General features: G+C 47.8%; 9 non-coding genes across 9 annotated transcripts; all 9 read right to left on the reverse strand.

Moving 5' to 3' along the window:
• Positions 1-854: 854 nt before the first annotated feature.
• LOC142733454 (U2 spliceosomal RNA) lies at positions 855-1,045 on the reverse strand. Its single transcript, XR_012880095.1, has one exon. It is a non-coding gene; the product is annotated as a U2 spliceosomal RNA (small nuclear RNA).
• Positions 1,046-2,337: 1,292 nt separating this feature from the next.
• Positions 2,338-2,528, reverse strand: LOC142733455 (U2 spliceosomal RNA). The gene has a single exon (XR_012880096.1). It is a non-coding gene; the product is annotated as a U2 spliceosomal RNA (small nuclear RNA).
• A 1,280-nt stretch (positions 2,529-3,808) lies between these two features.
• On the reverse strand, positions 3,809-3,999 carry LOC142733456 (U2 spliceosomal RNA). Its single transcript, XR_012880097.1, has one exon. It is a non-coding gene; the product is annotated as a U2 spliceosomal RNA (small nuclear RNA).
• A 1,281-nt stretch (positions 4,000-5,280) lies between these two features.
• On the reverse strand, positions 5,281-5,471 carry LOC142733457 (U2 spliceosomal RNA). Its single transcript, XR_012880098.1, has one exon. It is a non-coding gene; the product is annotated as a U2 spliceosomal RNA (small nuclear RNA).
• Positions 5,472-6,767: 1,296 nt separating this feature from the next.
• LOC142733459 (U2 spliceosomal RNA) lies at positions 6,768-6,958 on the reverse strand. Its single transcript, XR_012880100.1, has one exon. It is a non-coding gene; the product is annotated as a U2 spliceosomal RNA (small nuclear RNA).
• Positions 6,959-8,251: 1,293 nt separating this feature from the next.
• LOC142733460 (U2 spliceosomal RNA) lies at positions 8,252-8,442 on the reverse strand. Its single transcript, XR_012880101.1, has one exon. It is a non-coding gene; the product is annotated as a U2 spliceosomal RNA (small nuclear RNA).
• Positions 8,443-9,726: 1,284 nt separating this feature from the next.
• On the reverse strand, positions 9,727-9,917 carry LOC142733461 (U2 spliceosomal RNA). Its single transcript, XR_012880102.1, has one exon. It is a non-coding gene; the product is annotated as a U2 spliceosomal RNA (small nuclear RNA).
• A 1,287-nt stretch (positions 9,918-11,204) lies between these two features.
• On the reverse strand, positions 11,205-11,395 carry LOC142733462 (U2 spliceosomal RNA). Its single transcript, XR_012880103.1, has one exon. It is a non-coding gene; the product is annotated as a U2 spliceosomal RNA (small nuclear RNA).
• Positions 11,396-12,679: 1,284 nt separating this feature from the next.
• LOC142733464 (U2 spliceosomal RNA) lies at positions 12,680-12,870 on the reverse strand. The gene has a single exon (XR_012880105.1). It is a non-coding gene; the product is annotated as a U2 spliceosomal RNA (small nuclear RNA).
• Between the last annotated feature and the right edge of the window lie 472 nt (positions 12,871-13,342).

The raw sequence follows: 13,342 nt of genomic DNA on the forward strand, positions 1-13,342 counted from the left end.
AGAAAGCTGGCTCTGGAATCCTGAGGGCTCCACTATGACACGTGCAAAGTTCCGTCTGAACTTTATATAAGACGGTGAGGCTCAGTCAGTCACTCAGTGTTGCCTGAGAGGGCAACACTGCAACAGCCGGCCGCCAGGCTGTCTTTTTTTTGCACAGCTAGTTGCCTCCAGGAGGCCACAAGAGGGAGACAAGGGACTGCAAAATGGAAAATAGGCATCCACCAACTTTACAGACAACTTCTCCTTGCTCCTACAACCTCCATCCTTGCACAGTTTGTTATTCTTCTAGGTAACATAGTAACAAATCCAAATTGCTGCTCTCTTTGTAGGCAAGCAAGGCTTTGTTGCAACTGCAATTCTTACTTCTTCTTGAAATGTAGGGACGACAGTACATTCCATCACATCCATCTAGTGTACACAGGTAGGTCCATTGTGGCGGGCAGGCGAGCGGGCGGGCTGCTTTATTGGCTGTTTGCTGTTCCCCTACTCCACTCCACTATTTGACTGTTGTGCTGCATCAATCAATCAATCAATCAATCAATCAATCAATCAATCAGTGGCTGGCTCAGGTGCAGCTCTTTAACTTACCTAAAAGGGAGGGCGGAGAGAAGACAAGGAAGGTGAATGAGGTGTTCCAATGTGAAATGCCGGAAACACAGAAACACAGACGACACACAACAAGAGGTGGCAATCTATTCATTAATTGCATTTAATCAATGAGCTCATTATCACTCATGCATTGTCCAACAGGTGTTGAAATAATGGGATTAAAAGGGGAGATCCCTTCAGAAAGACAGAAACAATAGCAAAGACAAAAAACACTTTTGGAATCTGCTTTTAGTCAACACATAAGGAAAGGGTGCACCGGTCCTGGAAATACTGCAATACCAGGTCAATGCGTGGAGTGGACAGAGCAAGCTCTATTTCCATCTCCCTGTTCTAAAAATCCATTTAATATATGGTCCCCAGATAGGGGACGTATCAGATATTAAACTGATAAGAACAGATACTACACTTGATCTTAGCCAAAAGGCCGAGAAGCGATAACCCGAACGGGCCGCGCGTTGCCCGAGCCTGCCCGATACTGCTGTTCAGCCCTTGCAGCGATTCAGCCTACTTCTAGGCAATTCCATGGGGCCCTGCAGGCTCACACACTCACAGCTACACGGGAGGTGAATAAAGGCCGGAGAGGAAGCCAGACAGGATTTGCTTCTTTTGCTTGCACCACAATGCAGTGCTGAAAGAGGAGGAATCGACATAAAAACGCCTTCCTGGCAACGCCCAAATGCCCTGCTGCCATGCAGATAAACACTGGCAGCGGCAGCAAGTGCATGCCCACAGCCACCCCTTGTTCCTTCACACCTTGTATCAGCTGTAATCCAGTCCAGTCCAGTGCTGCCTGCTGAGCAGCACTGACCAACACTGCCTGGGCCCAGGCTTTTATCTCTGAGGCCCCATTATGATGTCAGAAAGCTGGCTCTGGAATCCTGAGGGCTCCACTATGACACGTGCAAAGTTCCGTCTGAACTTTATATAAGACGGTGAGGCTCAGTCAGTCACTCAGTGTTGCCTGAGAGGGCAACACTGCAACAGCCGGCCGCCAGGCTGTCTTTTTTTTGCACAGCTAGTTGCCTCCAGGAGGCCACAAGAGGGAGACAAGGGACTGCAAAATGGAAAATAGGCATCCACCAACTTTACAGACAACTTCTCCTTGCTCCTACAACCTCCATCCTTGCACAGTTTGTTATTCTTCTAGGTAACATAGTAACAAATCCAAATTGCTGCTCTCTTTGTAGGCAAGCAAGGCTTTGTTGCAACTGCAATTCTTACTTCTTCTTGAAATGTAGGGACGACAGTACATTCCATCACATCCATCTAGTGTACACAGGTAGGTCCATTGTGGCGGGCAGGCGAGCGGGCGGGCTGCTTTATTGGCTGTTTGCTGTTCCCCTACTCCACTCCACTATTTGACTGTTGTGCTGCATCAATCAATCAATCAATCAATCAATCAATCAATCAATCAATCAATCAATCAATCAGTGGCTGGCTCAGGTGCAGCTCTTTAACTTACCTAAAAGGGAGGGCGGAGAGAAGACAAGGAAGGTGAATGAGGTGTTCCAATGTGAAATGCCGGAAACACAGAAACACAGACGACACACAACAAGAGGTGGCAATCTATTCATTAATTGCATTTAATCAATGAGCTCATTATCACTCATGCATTGTCCAACAGGTGTTGAAATAATGGGATTAAAAGGGGAGATCCCTTCAGAAAGACAGAAACAATAGCAAAGACAAAAAACACTTTTGGAATCTGCTTTTAGTCAACACATAAGGAAAGGGTGCACCGGTCCTGGAAATACTGCAATACCAGGTCAATGCGTGGAGTGGACAGAGCAAGCTCTATTTCCATCTCCCTGTTCTAAAAATCCATTTAATATATGGTCCCCAGATAGGGGACGTATCAGATATTAAACTGATAAGAACAGATACTACACTTGATCTTAGCCAAAAGGCCGAGAAGCGATAACCCGAACGGGCCGCGCGTTGCCCGAGCCTGCCCGATACTGCTGTTCAGCCCTTGCAGCGATTCAGCCTACTTCTAGGCAATTCCATGGGGCCCTGCAGGCTCACACACTCACAGCTACACGGGAGGTGAATAAAGGCCGGAGAGGAAGCCAGACAGGATTTGCTTCTTTTGCTTGCACCACAATGCAGTGCTGAAAGAGGAGGAATCGACATAAAAACGCCTTCCTGGCAACGCCCAAATGCCCTGCTGCCATGCAGATAAACACTGGCAGCGGCAGCAAGTGCATGCCCACAGCCACCCCTTGTTCCTTCACACCTTGTATCAGCTGTAATCCAGTCCAGTCCAGTGCTGCCTGCTGAGCAGCACTGACCAACACTGCCTGGGCCCAGGCTTTTATCTCTGAGGCCCCATTATGATGTCAGAAAGCTGGCTCTGGAATCCTGAGGGCTCCACTATGACACGTGCAAAGTTCCGTCTGAACTTTATATAAGATGGTGAGGCTCAGTCAGTCACTCAGTGTTGCCTGAGAGGGCAACACTGCAACAGCCGGCCGCCAGGCTGTCTTTTTTTTGCACAGCTAGTTGCCTCCAGGAGGCCACAAGAGGGAGACAAGGGACTGCAAAATGGAAAATAGGCATCCACCAACTTTACAGACAACTTCTCCTTGCTCCTACAACCTCCATCCTTGCACAGTTTGTTATTCTTCTAGGTAACATAGTAACAAATCCAAATTGCTGCTCTCTTTGTAGGCAAGCAAGGCTTTGTTGCAACTGCAATTCTTACTTCTTCTTGAAATGTAGGGACGACAGTACATTCCATCACATCCATCTAGTGTACACAGGTAGGTCCATTGTGGCGGGCAGGCGAGCGGGCGGGCTGCTTTATTGGCTGTTTGCTGTTCCCCTACTCCACTCCACTATTTGACTGTTGTGCTGCATCAATCAATCAATCAATCAATCAATCAATCAATCAATCAATCAGTGGCTGGCTCAGGTGCAGCTCTTTAACTTACCTAAAAGGGAGGGCGGAGAGAAGACAAGGAAGGTGAATGAGGTGTTCCAATGTGAAATGCCGGAAACACAGAAACACAGACGACACACAACAAGAGGTGGCAATCTATTCATTAATTGCATTTAATCAATGAGCTCATTATCACTCATGCATTGTCCAACAGGTGTTGAAATAATGGGATTAAAAGGGGAGATCCCTTCAGAAAGACAGAAACAATAGCAAAGACAAAAAACACTTTTGGAATCTGCTTTTAGTCAACACATAAGGAAAGGGTGCACCGGTCCTGGAAATACTGCAATACCAGGTCAATGCGTGGAGTGGACAGAGCAAGCTCTATTTCCATCTCCCTGTTCTAAAAATCCATTTAATATATGGTCCCCAGATAGGGGACGTATCAGATATTAAACTGATAAGAACAGATACTACACTTGATCTTAGCCAAAAGGCCGAGAAGCGATAACCCGAACGGGCCGCGCGTTGCCCGAGCCTGCCCGATACTGCTGTTCAGCCCTTGCAGCGATTCAGCCTACTTCTAGGCAATTCCATGGGGCCCTGCAGGCTCACACACTCACAGCTACACGGGAGGTGAATAAAGGCCGGAGAGGAAGCCAGACAGGATTTGCTTCTTTTGCTTGCACCACAATGCAGTGCTGAAAGAGGAGGAATCTACATAAAAACGCCTTCCTGGCAACGCCCAAATGCCCTGCTGCCATGCAGATAAACACTGGCAGCGGCAGCAAGTGCATGCCCACAGCCACCCCTTGTTCCTTCACACCTTGTATCAGCTGTAATCCAGTCCAGTCCAGTGCTGCCTGCTGAGCAGCACTGACCAACACTGCCTGGGCCCAGGCTTTTATCTCTGAGGCCCCATTATGATGTCAGAAAGCTGGCTCTGGAATCCTGAGGGCTCCACTATGACACGTGCAAAGTTCCGTCTGAACTTTATATAAGACGGTGAGGCTCAGTCAGTCACTCAGTGTTGCCTGAGAGGGCAACACTGCAACAGCCGGCCGCCAGGCTGTCTTTTTTTTGCACAGCTAGTTGCCTCCAGGAGGCCACAAGAGGGAGACAAGGGACTGCAAAATGGAAAATAGGCATCCACCAACTTTACAGACAACTTCTCCTTGCTCCTACAACCTCCATCCTTGCACAGTTTGTTATTCTTCTAGGTAACATAGTAACAAATCCAAATTGCTGCTCTCTTTGTAGGCAAGCAAGGCTTTGTTGCAACTGCAATTCTTACTTCTTCTTGAAATGTAGGGACGACAGTACATTCCATCACATCCATCTAGTGTACACAGGTAGGTCCATTGTGGCGGGCAGGCGAGCGGGCGGGCTGCTTTATTGGCTGTTTGCTGTTCCCCTACTCCACTCCACTATTTGACTGTTGTGCTGCAATCAATCAATCAATCAATCAATCAATCAATCAATCAATCAATCAGTGGCTGGCTCAGGTGCAGCTCTTTAACTTACCTAAAAGGGAGGGCGGAGAGAAGACAAGGAAGGTGAATGAGGTGTTCCAATGTGAAATGCCGGAAACACAGAAACACAGACGACACACAACAAGAGGTGGCAATCTATTCATTAATTGCATTTAATCAATGAGCTCATTATCACTCATGCATTGTCCAACAGGTGTTGAAATAATGGGATTAAAAGGGGAGATCCCTTCAGAAAGACAGAAACAATAGCAAAGACAAAAAACACTTTTGGAATCTGCTTTTAGTCAACACATAAGGAAAGGGTGCACCGGTCCTGGAAATACTGCAATACCAGGTCAATGCGTGGAGTGGACAGAGCAAGCTCTATTTCCATCTCCCTGTTCTAAAAATCCATTTAATATATGGTCCCCAGATAGGGGACGTATCAGATATTAAACTGATAAGAACAGATACTACACTTGATCTTAGCCAAAAGGCCGAGAAGCGATAACCCGAACGGGCCGCGCGTTGCCCGAGCCTGCCCGATACTGCTGTTCAGCCCTTGCAGCGATTCAGCCTACTTCTAGGCAATTCCATGGGGCCCTGCAGGCTCACACACTCACAGCTACACGGGAGGTGAATAAAGGCCGGAGAGGAAGCCAGACAGGATTTGCTTCTTTTGCTTGCACCACAATGCAGTGCTGAAAGAGGAGGAATCTACATAAAAACGCCTTCCTGGCAACGCCCAAATGCCCTGCTGCCATGCAGATAAACACTGGCAGCGGCAGCAAGTGCATGCCCACAGCCACCCCTTGTTCCTTCACACCTTGTATCAGCTGTAATCCAGTCCAGTCCAGTGCTGCCTGCTGAGCAGCACTGACCAACACTGCCTGGGCCCAGGCTTTTATCTCTGAGGCCCCATTATGATGTCAGAAAGCTGGCTCTGGAATCCTGAGGGCTCCACTATGACACGTGCAAAGTTCCGTCTGAACTTTATATAAGACGGTGAGGCTCAGTCAGTCACTCAGTGTTGCCTGAGAGGGCAACACTGCAACAGCCGGCCGCCAGGCTGTCTTTTTTTTGCACAGCTAGTTGCCTCCAGGAGGCCACAAGAGGGAGACAAGGGACTGCAAAATGGAAAATAGGCATCCACCAACTTTACAGACAACTTCTCCTTGCTCCTACAACCTCCATCCTTGCACAGTTTGTTATTCTTCTAGGTAACATAGTAACAAATCCAAATTGCTGCTCTCTTTGTAGGCAAGCAAGGCTTTGTTGCAACTGCAATTCTTACTTCTTCTTGAAATGTAGGGACGACAGTACATTCCATCACATCCATCTAGTGTACACAGGTAGGTCCATTGTGGCGGGCAGGCGAGCGGGCGGGCTGCTTTATTGGCTGTTTGCTGTTCCCCTACTCCACTCCACTATTTGACTGTTGTGCTGCATCAATCAATCAATCAATCAATCAATCAATCAATCAATCAATCAATCAATCAATCAATCAGTGGCTGGCTCAGGTGCAGCTCTTTAACTTACCTAAAAGGGAGGGCGGAGAGAAGACAAGGAAGGTGAATGAGGTGTTCCAATGTGAAATGCCGGAAACACAGAAACACAGACGACACACAACAAGAGGTGGCAATCTATTCATTAATTGCATTTAATCAATGAGCTCATTATCACTCATGCATTGTCCAACAGGTGTTGAAATAATGGGATTAAAAGGGGAGATCCCTTCAGAAAGACAGAAACAATAGCAAAGACAAAAAACACTTTTGGAATCTGCTTTTAGTCAACACATAAGGAAAGGGTGCACCGGTCCTGGAAATACTGCAATACCAGGTCAATGCGTGGAGTGGACAGAGCAAGCTCTATTTCCATCTCCCTGTTCTAAAAATCCATTTAATATATGGTCCCCAGATAGGGGACGTATCAGATATTAAACTGATAAGAACAGATACTACACTTGATCTTAGCCAAAAGGCCGAGAAGCGATAACCCGAACGGGCCGCGCGTTGCCCGAGCCTGCCCGATACTGCTGTTCAGCCCTTGCAGCGATTCAGCCTACTTCTAGGCAATTCCATGGGGCCCTGCAGGCTCACACACTCACAGCTACACGGGAGGTGAATAAAGGCCGGAGAGGAAGCCAGACAGGATTTGCTTCTTTTGCTTGCACCACAATGCAGTGCTGAAAGAGGAGGAATCTACATAAAAACGCCTTCCTGGCAACGCCCAAATGCCCTGCTGCCATGCAGATAAACACTGGCAGCGGCAGCAAGTGCATGCCCACAACCACCCCTTGTTCCTTCACACCTTGTATCAGCTGTAATCCAGTCCAGTCCAGTGCTGCCTGCTGAGCAGCACTGACCAACACTGCCTGGGCCCAGGCTTTTATCTCTGAGGCCCCATTATGATGTCAGAAAGCTGGCTCTGGAATCCTGAGGGCTCCACTATGACACGTGCAAAGTTCCGTCTGAACTTTATATAAGACGGTGAGGCTCAGTCAGTCACTCAGTGTTGCCTGAGAGGGCAACACTGCAACAGCCGGCCGCCAGGCTGTCTTTTTTTTGCACAGCTAGTTGCCTCCAGGAGGCCACAAGAGGGAGACAAGGGACTGCAAAATGGAAAATAGGCATCCACCAACTTTACAGACAACTTCTCCTTGCTCCTACAACCTCCATCCTTGCACAGTTTGTTATTCTTCTAGGTAACATAGTAACAAATCCAAATTGCTGCTCTCTTTGTAGGCAAGCAAGGCTTTGTTGCAACTGCAATTCTTACTTCTTCTTGAAATGTAGGGACGACAGTACATTCCATCACATCCATCTAGTGTACACAGGTAGGTCCATTGTGGCGGGCAGGCGAGCGGGCGGGCTGCTTTATTGGCTGTTTGCTGTTCCCCTACTCCACTCCACTATTTGACTGTTGTGCTGCATCAATCAATCAATCAATCAATCAATCAATCAATCAATCAATCAATCAATCAATCAGTGGCTGGCTCAGGTGCAGCTCTTTAACTTACCTAAAAGGGAGGGCGGAGAGAAGACAAGGAAGGTGAATGAGGTGTTCCAATGTGAAATGCCGGAAACACAGAAACACAGACGACACACAACAAGAGGTGGCAATCTATTCATTAATTGCATTTAATCAATGAGCTCATTATCACTCATGCATTGTCCAACAGGTGTTGAAATAATGGGATTAAAAGGGGAGATCCCTTCAGAAAGACAGAAACAATAGCAAAGACAAAAAAACACTTTTGGAATCTGCTTTTAGTCAACACATAAGGAAAGGGTGCACCGGTCCTGGAAATACTGCAATACCAGGTCAATGCGTGGAGTGGACAGAGCAAGCTCTATTTCCATCTCCCTGTTCTAAAAATCCATTTAATATATGGTCCCCAGATAGGGGACGTATCAGATATTAAACTGATAAGAACAGATACTACACTTGATCTTAGCCAAAAGGCCGAGAAGCGATAACCCGAACGGGCCGCGCGTTGCCCGAGCCTGCCCGATACTGCTGTTCAGCCCTTGCAGCGATTCAGCCTACTTCTAGGCAATTCCATGGGGCCCTGCAGGCTCACACACTCACAGCTACACGGGAGGTGAATAAAGGCCGGAGAGGAAGCCAGACAGGATTTGCTTCTTTTGCTTGCACCACAATGCAGTGCTGAAAGAGGAGGAATCTACATAAAAACGCCTTCCTGGCAACGCCCAAATGCCCTGCTGCCATGCAGATAAACACTGGCAGCGGCAGCAAGTGCATGCCCACAGCCACCCCTTGTTCCTTCACACCTTGTATCAGCTGTAATCCAGTCCAGTCCAGTGCTGCCTGCTGAGCAGCACTGACCAACACTGCCTGGGCCCAGGCTTTTATCTCTGAGGCCCCATTATGATGTCAGAAAGCTGGCTCTGGAATCCTGAGGGCTCCACTATGACACGTGCAAAGTTCCGTCTGAACTTTATATAAGACGGTGAGGCTCAGTCAGTCACTCAGTGTTGCCTGAGAGGGCAACACTGCAACAGCCGGCCGCCAGGCTGTCTTTTTTTTGCACAGCTAGTTGCCTCCAGGAGGCCACAAGAGGGAGACAAGGGACTGCAAAATGGAAAATAGGCATCCACCAACTTTACAGACAACTTCTCCTTGCTCCTACAACCTCCATCCTTGCACAGTTTGTTATTCTTCTAGGTAACATAGTAACAAATCCAAATTGCTGCTCTCTTTGTAGGCAAGCAAGGCTTTGTTGCAACTGCAATTCTTACTTCTTCTTGAAATGTAGGGACGACAGTACATTCCATCACATCCATCTAGTGTACACAGGTAGGTCCATTGTGGCGGGCAGGCGAGCGGGCGGGCTGCTTTATTGGCTGTTTGCTGTTCCCCTACTCCACTCCACTATTTGACTGTTGTGCTGCATCAATCAATCAATCAATCAATCAATCAATCAATCAATCAATCAATCAGTGGCTGGCTCAGGTGCAGCTCTTTAACTTACCTAAAAGGGAGGGCGGAGAGAAGACAAGGAAGGTGAATGAGGTGTTCCAATGTGAAATGCCGGAAACACAGAAACACAGACGACACACAACAAGAGGTGGCAATCTATTCATTAATTGCATTTAATCAATGAGCTCATTATCACTCATGCATTGTCCAACAGGTGTTGAAATAATGGGATTAAAAGGGGAGATCCCTTCAGAAAGACAGAAACAATAGCAAAGACAAAAAACACTTTTGGAATCTGCTTTTAGTCAACACATAAGGAAAGGGTGCACCGGTCCTGGAAATACTGCAATACCAGGTCAATGCGTGGAGTGGACAGAGCAAGCTCTATTTCCATCTCCCTGTTCTAAAAATCCATTTAATATATGGTCCCCAGATAGGGGACGTATCAGATATTAAACTGATAAGAACAGATACTACACTTGATCTTAGCCAAAAGGCCGAGAAGCGATAACCCGAACGGGCCGCGCGTTGCCCGAGCCTGCCCGATACTGCTGTTCAGCCCTTGCAGCGATTCAGCCTACTTCTAGGCAATTCCATGGGGCCCTGCAGGCTCACACACTCACAGCTACACGGGAGGTGAATAAAGGCCGGAGAGGAAGCCAGACAGGATTTGCTTCTTTTGCTTGCACCACAATGCAGTGCTGAAAGAGGAGGAATCTACATAAAAACGCCTTCCTGGCAACGCCCAAATGCCCTGCTGCCATGCAGATAAACACTGGCAGCGGCAGCAAGTGCATGCCCACAACCACCCCTTGTTCCTTCACACCTTGTATCAGCTGTAATCCAGTCCAGTCCAGTGCTGCCTGCTGAGCAGCACTGACCAACACTGCCTGGGCCCAGGCTTTTATCTCTGAGGCCCCATTATGATGTCAGAAAGCTGGCTCTGGAATCCTGAGGGCTCCACTATGACACGTGCAAAGTTCCGTCTGAACTTTATATAAGACGGTGAGGCTCAGTCAGTCACTCAGTGTTGCCTGAGAGGGCAACACTGCAACAGCCGGCCGCCAGGCTGTCTTTTTTTTGCACAGCTAGTTGCCTCCAGGAGGCCACAAGAGGGAGACAAGGGACTGCAAAATGGAAAATAGGCATCCACCAACTTTACAGACAACTTCTCCTTGCTCCTACAACCTCCATCCTTGCACAGTTTGTTATTCTTCTAGGTAACATAGTAACAAATCCAAATTGCTGCTCTCTTTGTAGGCAAGCAAGGCTTTGTTGCAACTGCAATTCTTACTTCTTCTTGAAATGTAGGGACGACAGTACATTCCATCACATCCATCTAGTGTACACAGGTAGGTCCATTGTGGCGGGCAGGCGAGCGGGCGGGCTGCTTTATTGGCTGTTTGCTGTTCCCCTACTCCACTCCACTATTTGACTGTTGTGCTGCATCAATCATCAATCAATCAATCAATCAATCAATCAATCAATCAATCAATCAGTGGCTGGCTCAGGTGCAGCTCTTTAACTTACCTAAAAGGGAGGGCGGAGAGAAGACAAGGAAGGTGAATGAGGTGTTCCAATGTGAAATGCCGGAAACACAGAAACACAGACGACACACAACAAGAGGTGGCAATCTATTCATTAATTGCATTTAATCAATGAGCTCATTATCACTCATGCATTGTCCAACAGGTGTTGAAATAATGGGATTAAAAGGGGAGATCCCTTCAGAAAGACAGAAACAATAGCAAAGACAAAAAACACTTTTGGAATCTGCTTTTAGTCAACACATAAGGAAAGGGTGCACCGGTCCTGGAAATACTGCAATACCAGGTCAATGCGTGGAGTGGACAGAGCAAGCTCTATTTCCATCTCCCTGTTCTAAAAATCCATTTAATATATGGTCCCCAGATAGGGGACGTATCAGATATTAAACTGATAAGAACAGATACTACACTTGATCTTAGCCAAAAGGCCGAGAAGCGATAACCCGAACGGGCCGCGCGTTGCCCGAGCCTGCCCGATACTGCTGTTCAGCCCTTGCAGCGATTCAGCCTACTTCTAGGCAATTCCATGGGGCCCTGCAGGCTCACACACTCACAGCTACACGGGAGGTGAATAAAGGCCGGAGAGGAAGCCAGACAGGATTTGCTTCTTTTGCTTGCACCACAATGCAGTGCTGAAAGAGGAGGAATCTACATAAAAACGCCTTCCTGGCAACGCCCAAATGCCCTGCTGCCATGCAGATAAACACTGGCAGCGGCAGCAAGTGCATGCCCACAGCCACCCCTTGTTCCTTCACACCTTGTATCAGCTGTAATCCAGTCCAGTCCAGTGCTGCCTGCTGAGCAGCACTGACCAACACTGCCTGGGCCCAGGCTTTTATCTCTGAGGCCCCATTATGATGTCAGAAAGCTGGCTCTGGAATCCTGAGGGCTCCACTATGACACGTGCAAAGTTCCGTCTGAACTTTATATAAGACGGTGAGGCTCAGTCAGTCACTCAGTGTTGCCTGAGAGGGCAACACTGCAACAGCCGGCCGCCAGGCTGTCTTTTTTTTGCACAGCTAGTTGCCTCCAGGAGGCCACAAGAGGGAGACAAGGGACTGCAAAATGGAAAATAGGCATCCACCAACTTTACAGACAACTTCTCCTTGCTCCTACAACCTCCATCCTTGCACAGTTTGTTATTCTTCTAGGTAACATAGTAACAAATCCAAATTGCTGCTCTCTTTGTAGGCAAGCAAGGCTTTGTTGCAACTGCAATTCTTACTTCTTCTTGAAATGTAGGGACGACAGTACATTCCATCACATCCATCTAGTGTACACAGGTAGGTCCATTGTGGCGGGCAGGCGAGCGGGCGGGCTGCTTTATTGGCTGTTTGCTGTTCCCCTACTCCACTCCACTATTTGACTGTTGTGCTGCATCAATCAATCAATCAATCAATCAATCAATCAATCAATCAATCAATCAGTGGCTGGCTCAGGTGCAGCTCTTTAACTTACCTAAAAGGGAGGGCGGAGAGAAGACAAGGAAGGTGAATGAGGTGTTCCAATGTGAAATGCCGGAAACACAGAAACACAGACGACACACAACAAGAGGTGGCAATCTATTCATTAATTGCATTTAATCAATGAGCTCATTATCACTCATGCATTGTCCAACAGGTGTTGAAATAATGGGATTAAAAGGGGAGATCCCTTCAGAAAGACAGAAACAATAGCAAAGACAAAAAACACTTTTGGAATCTGCTTTTAGTCAACACATAAGGAAAGGGTGCACCGGTCCTGGAAATACTGCAATACCAGGTCAATGCGTGGAGTGGACAGAGCAAGCTCTATTTCCATCTCCCTGTTCTAAAAATCCATTTAATATATGGTCCCCAGATAGGGGACGTATCAGATATTAAACTGATAAGAACAGATACTACACTTGATCTTAGCCAAAAGGCCGAGAAGCGATAACCCGAACGGGCCGCGCGTTGCCCGAGCCTGCCCGATACTGCTGTTCAGCCCTTGCAGCGATTCAGCCTACTTCTAGGCAATTCCAGGGGCCCTGCAGGCTCACACACTCACAGCTACACGGGAGGTGAATAAAGGCCGGAGAGGAAGCCAGACAGGATTTGCTTCTTTTGCTTGCACCACAATGCAGTGCTGAAAGAGGAGGAATCTACATAAAAACGCCTTCCTGGCAACGCCCAAATGCCCTGCTGCCATGCAGATAAACACTGGCAGCGGCAGCAAGTGCATGCCCACAGCCACCCCTTGTTCCTTCACACCTTGTATCAGCTGTAATCCAGTCCAGTCCAGTGCTGCCTGCTGAGCAGCACTGACCAACACTGCCTGGGCCCAGGCTTTTATCTCTGAGGCCCCATTATGATGTCAGAAAGCTGGCTCTGGAATCCTGAGGGCTCCACTATGACACGTGCAAAGTT

This window comes from Rhinoderma darwinii, unplaced genomic scaffold, assembly GCF_050947455.1.
Source record: "Rhinoderma darwinii isolate aRhiDar2 unplaced genomic scaffold, aRhiDar2.hap1 Scaffold_954, whole genome shotgun sequence".
NCBI lineage: Eukaryota > Metazoa > Chordata > Amphibia > Anura > Rhinodermatidae > Rhinoderma > Rhinoderma darwinii.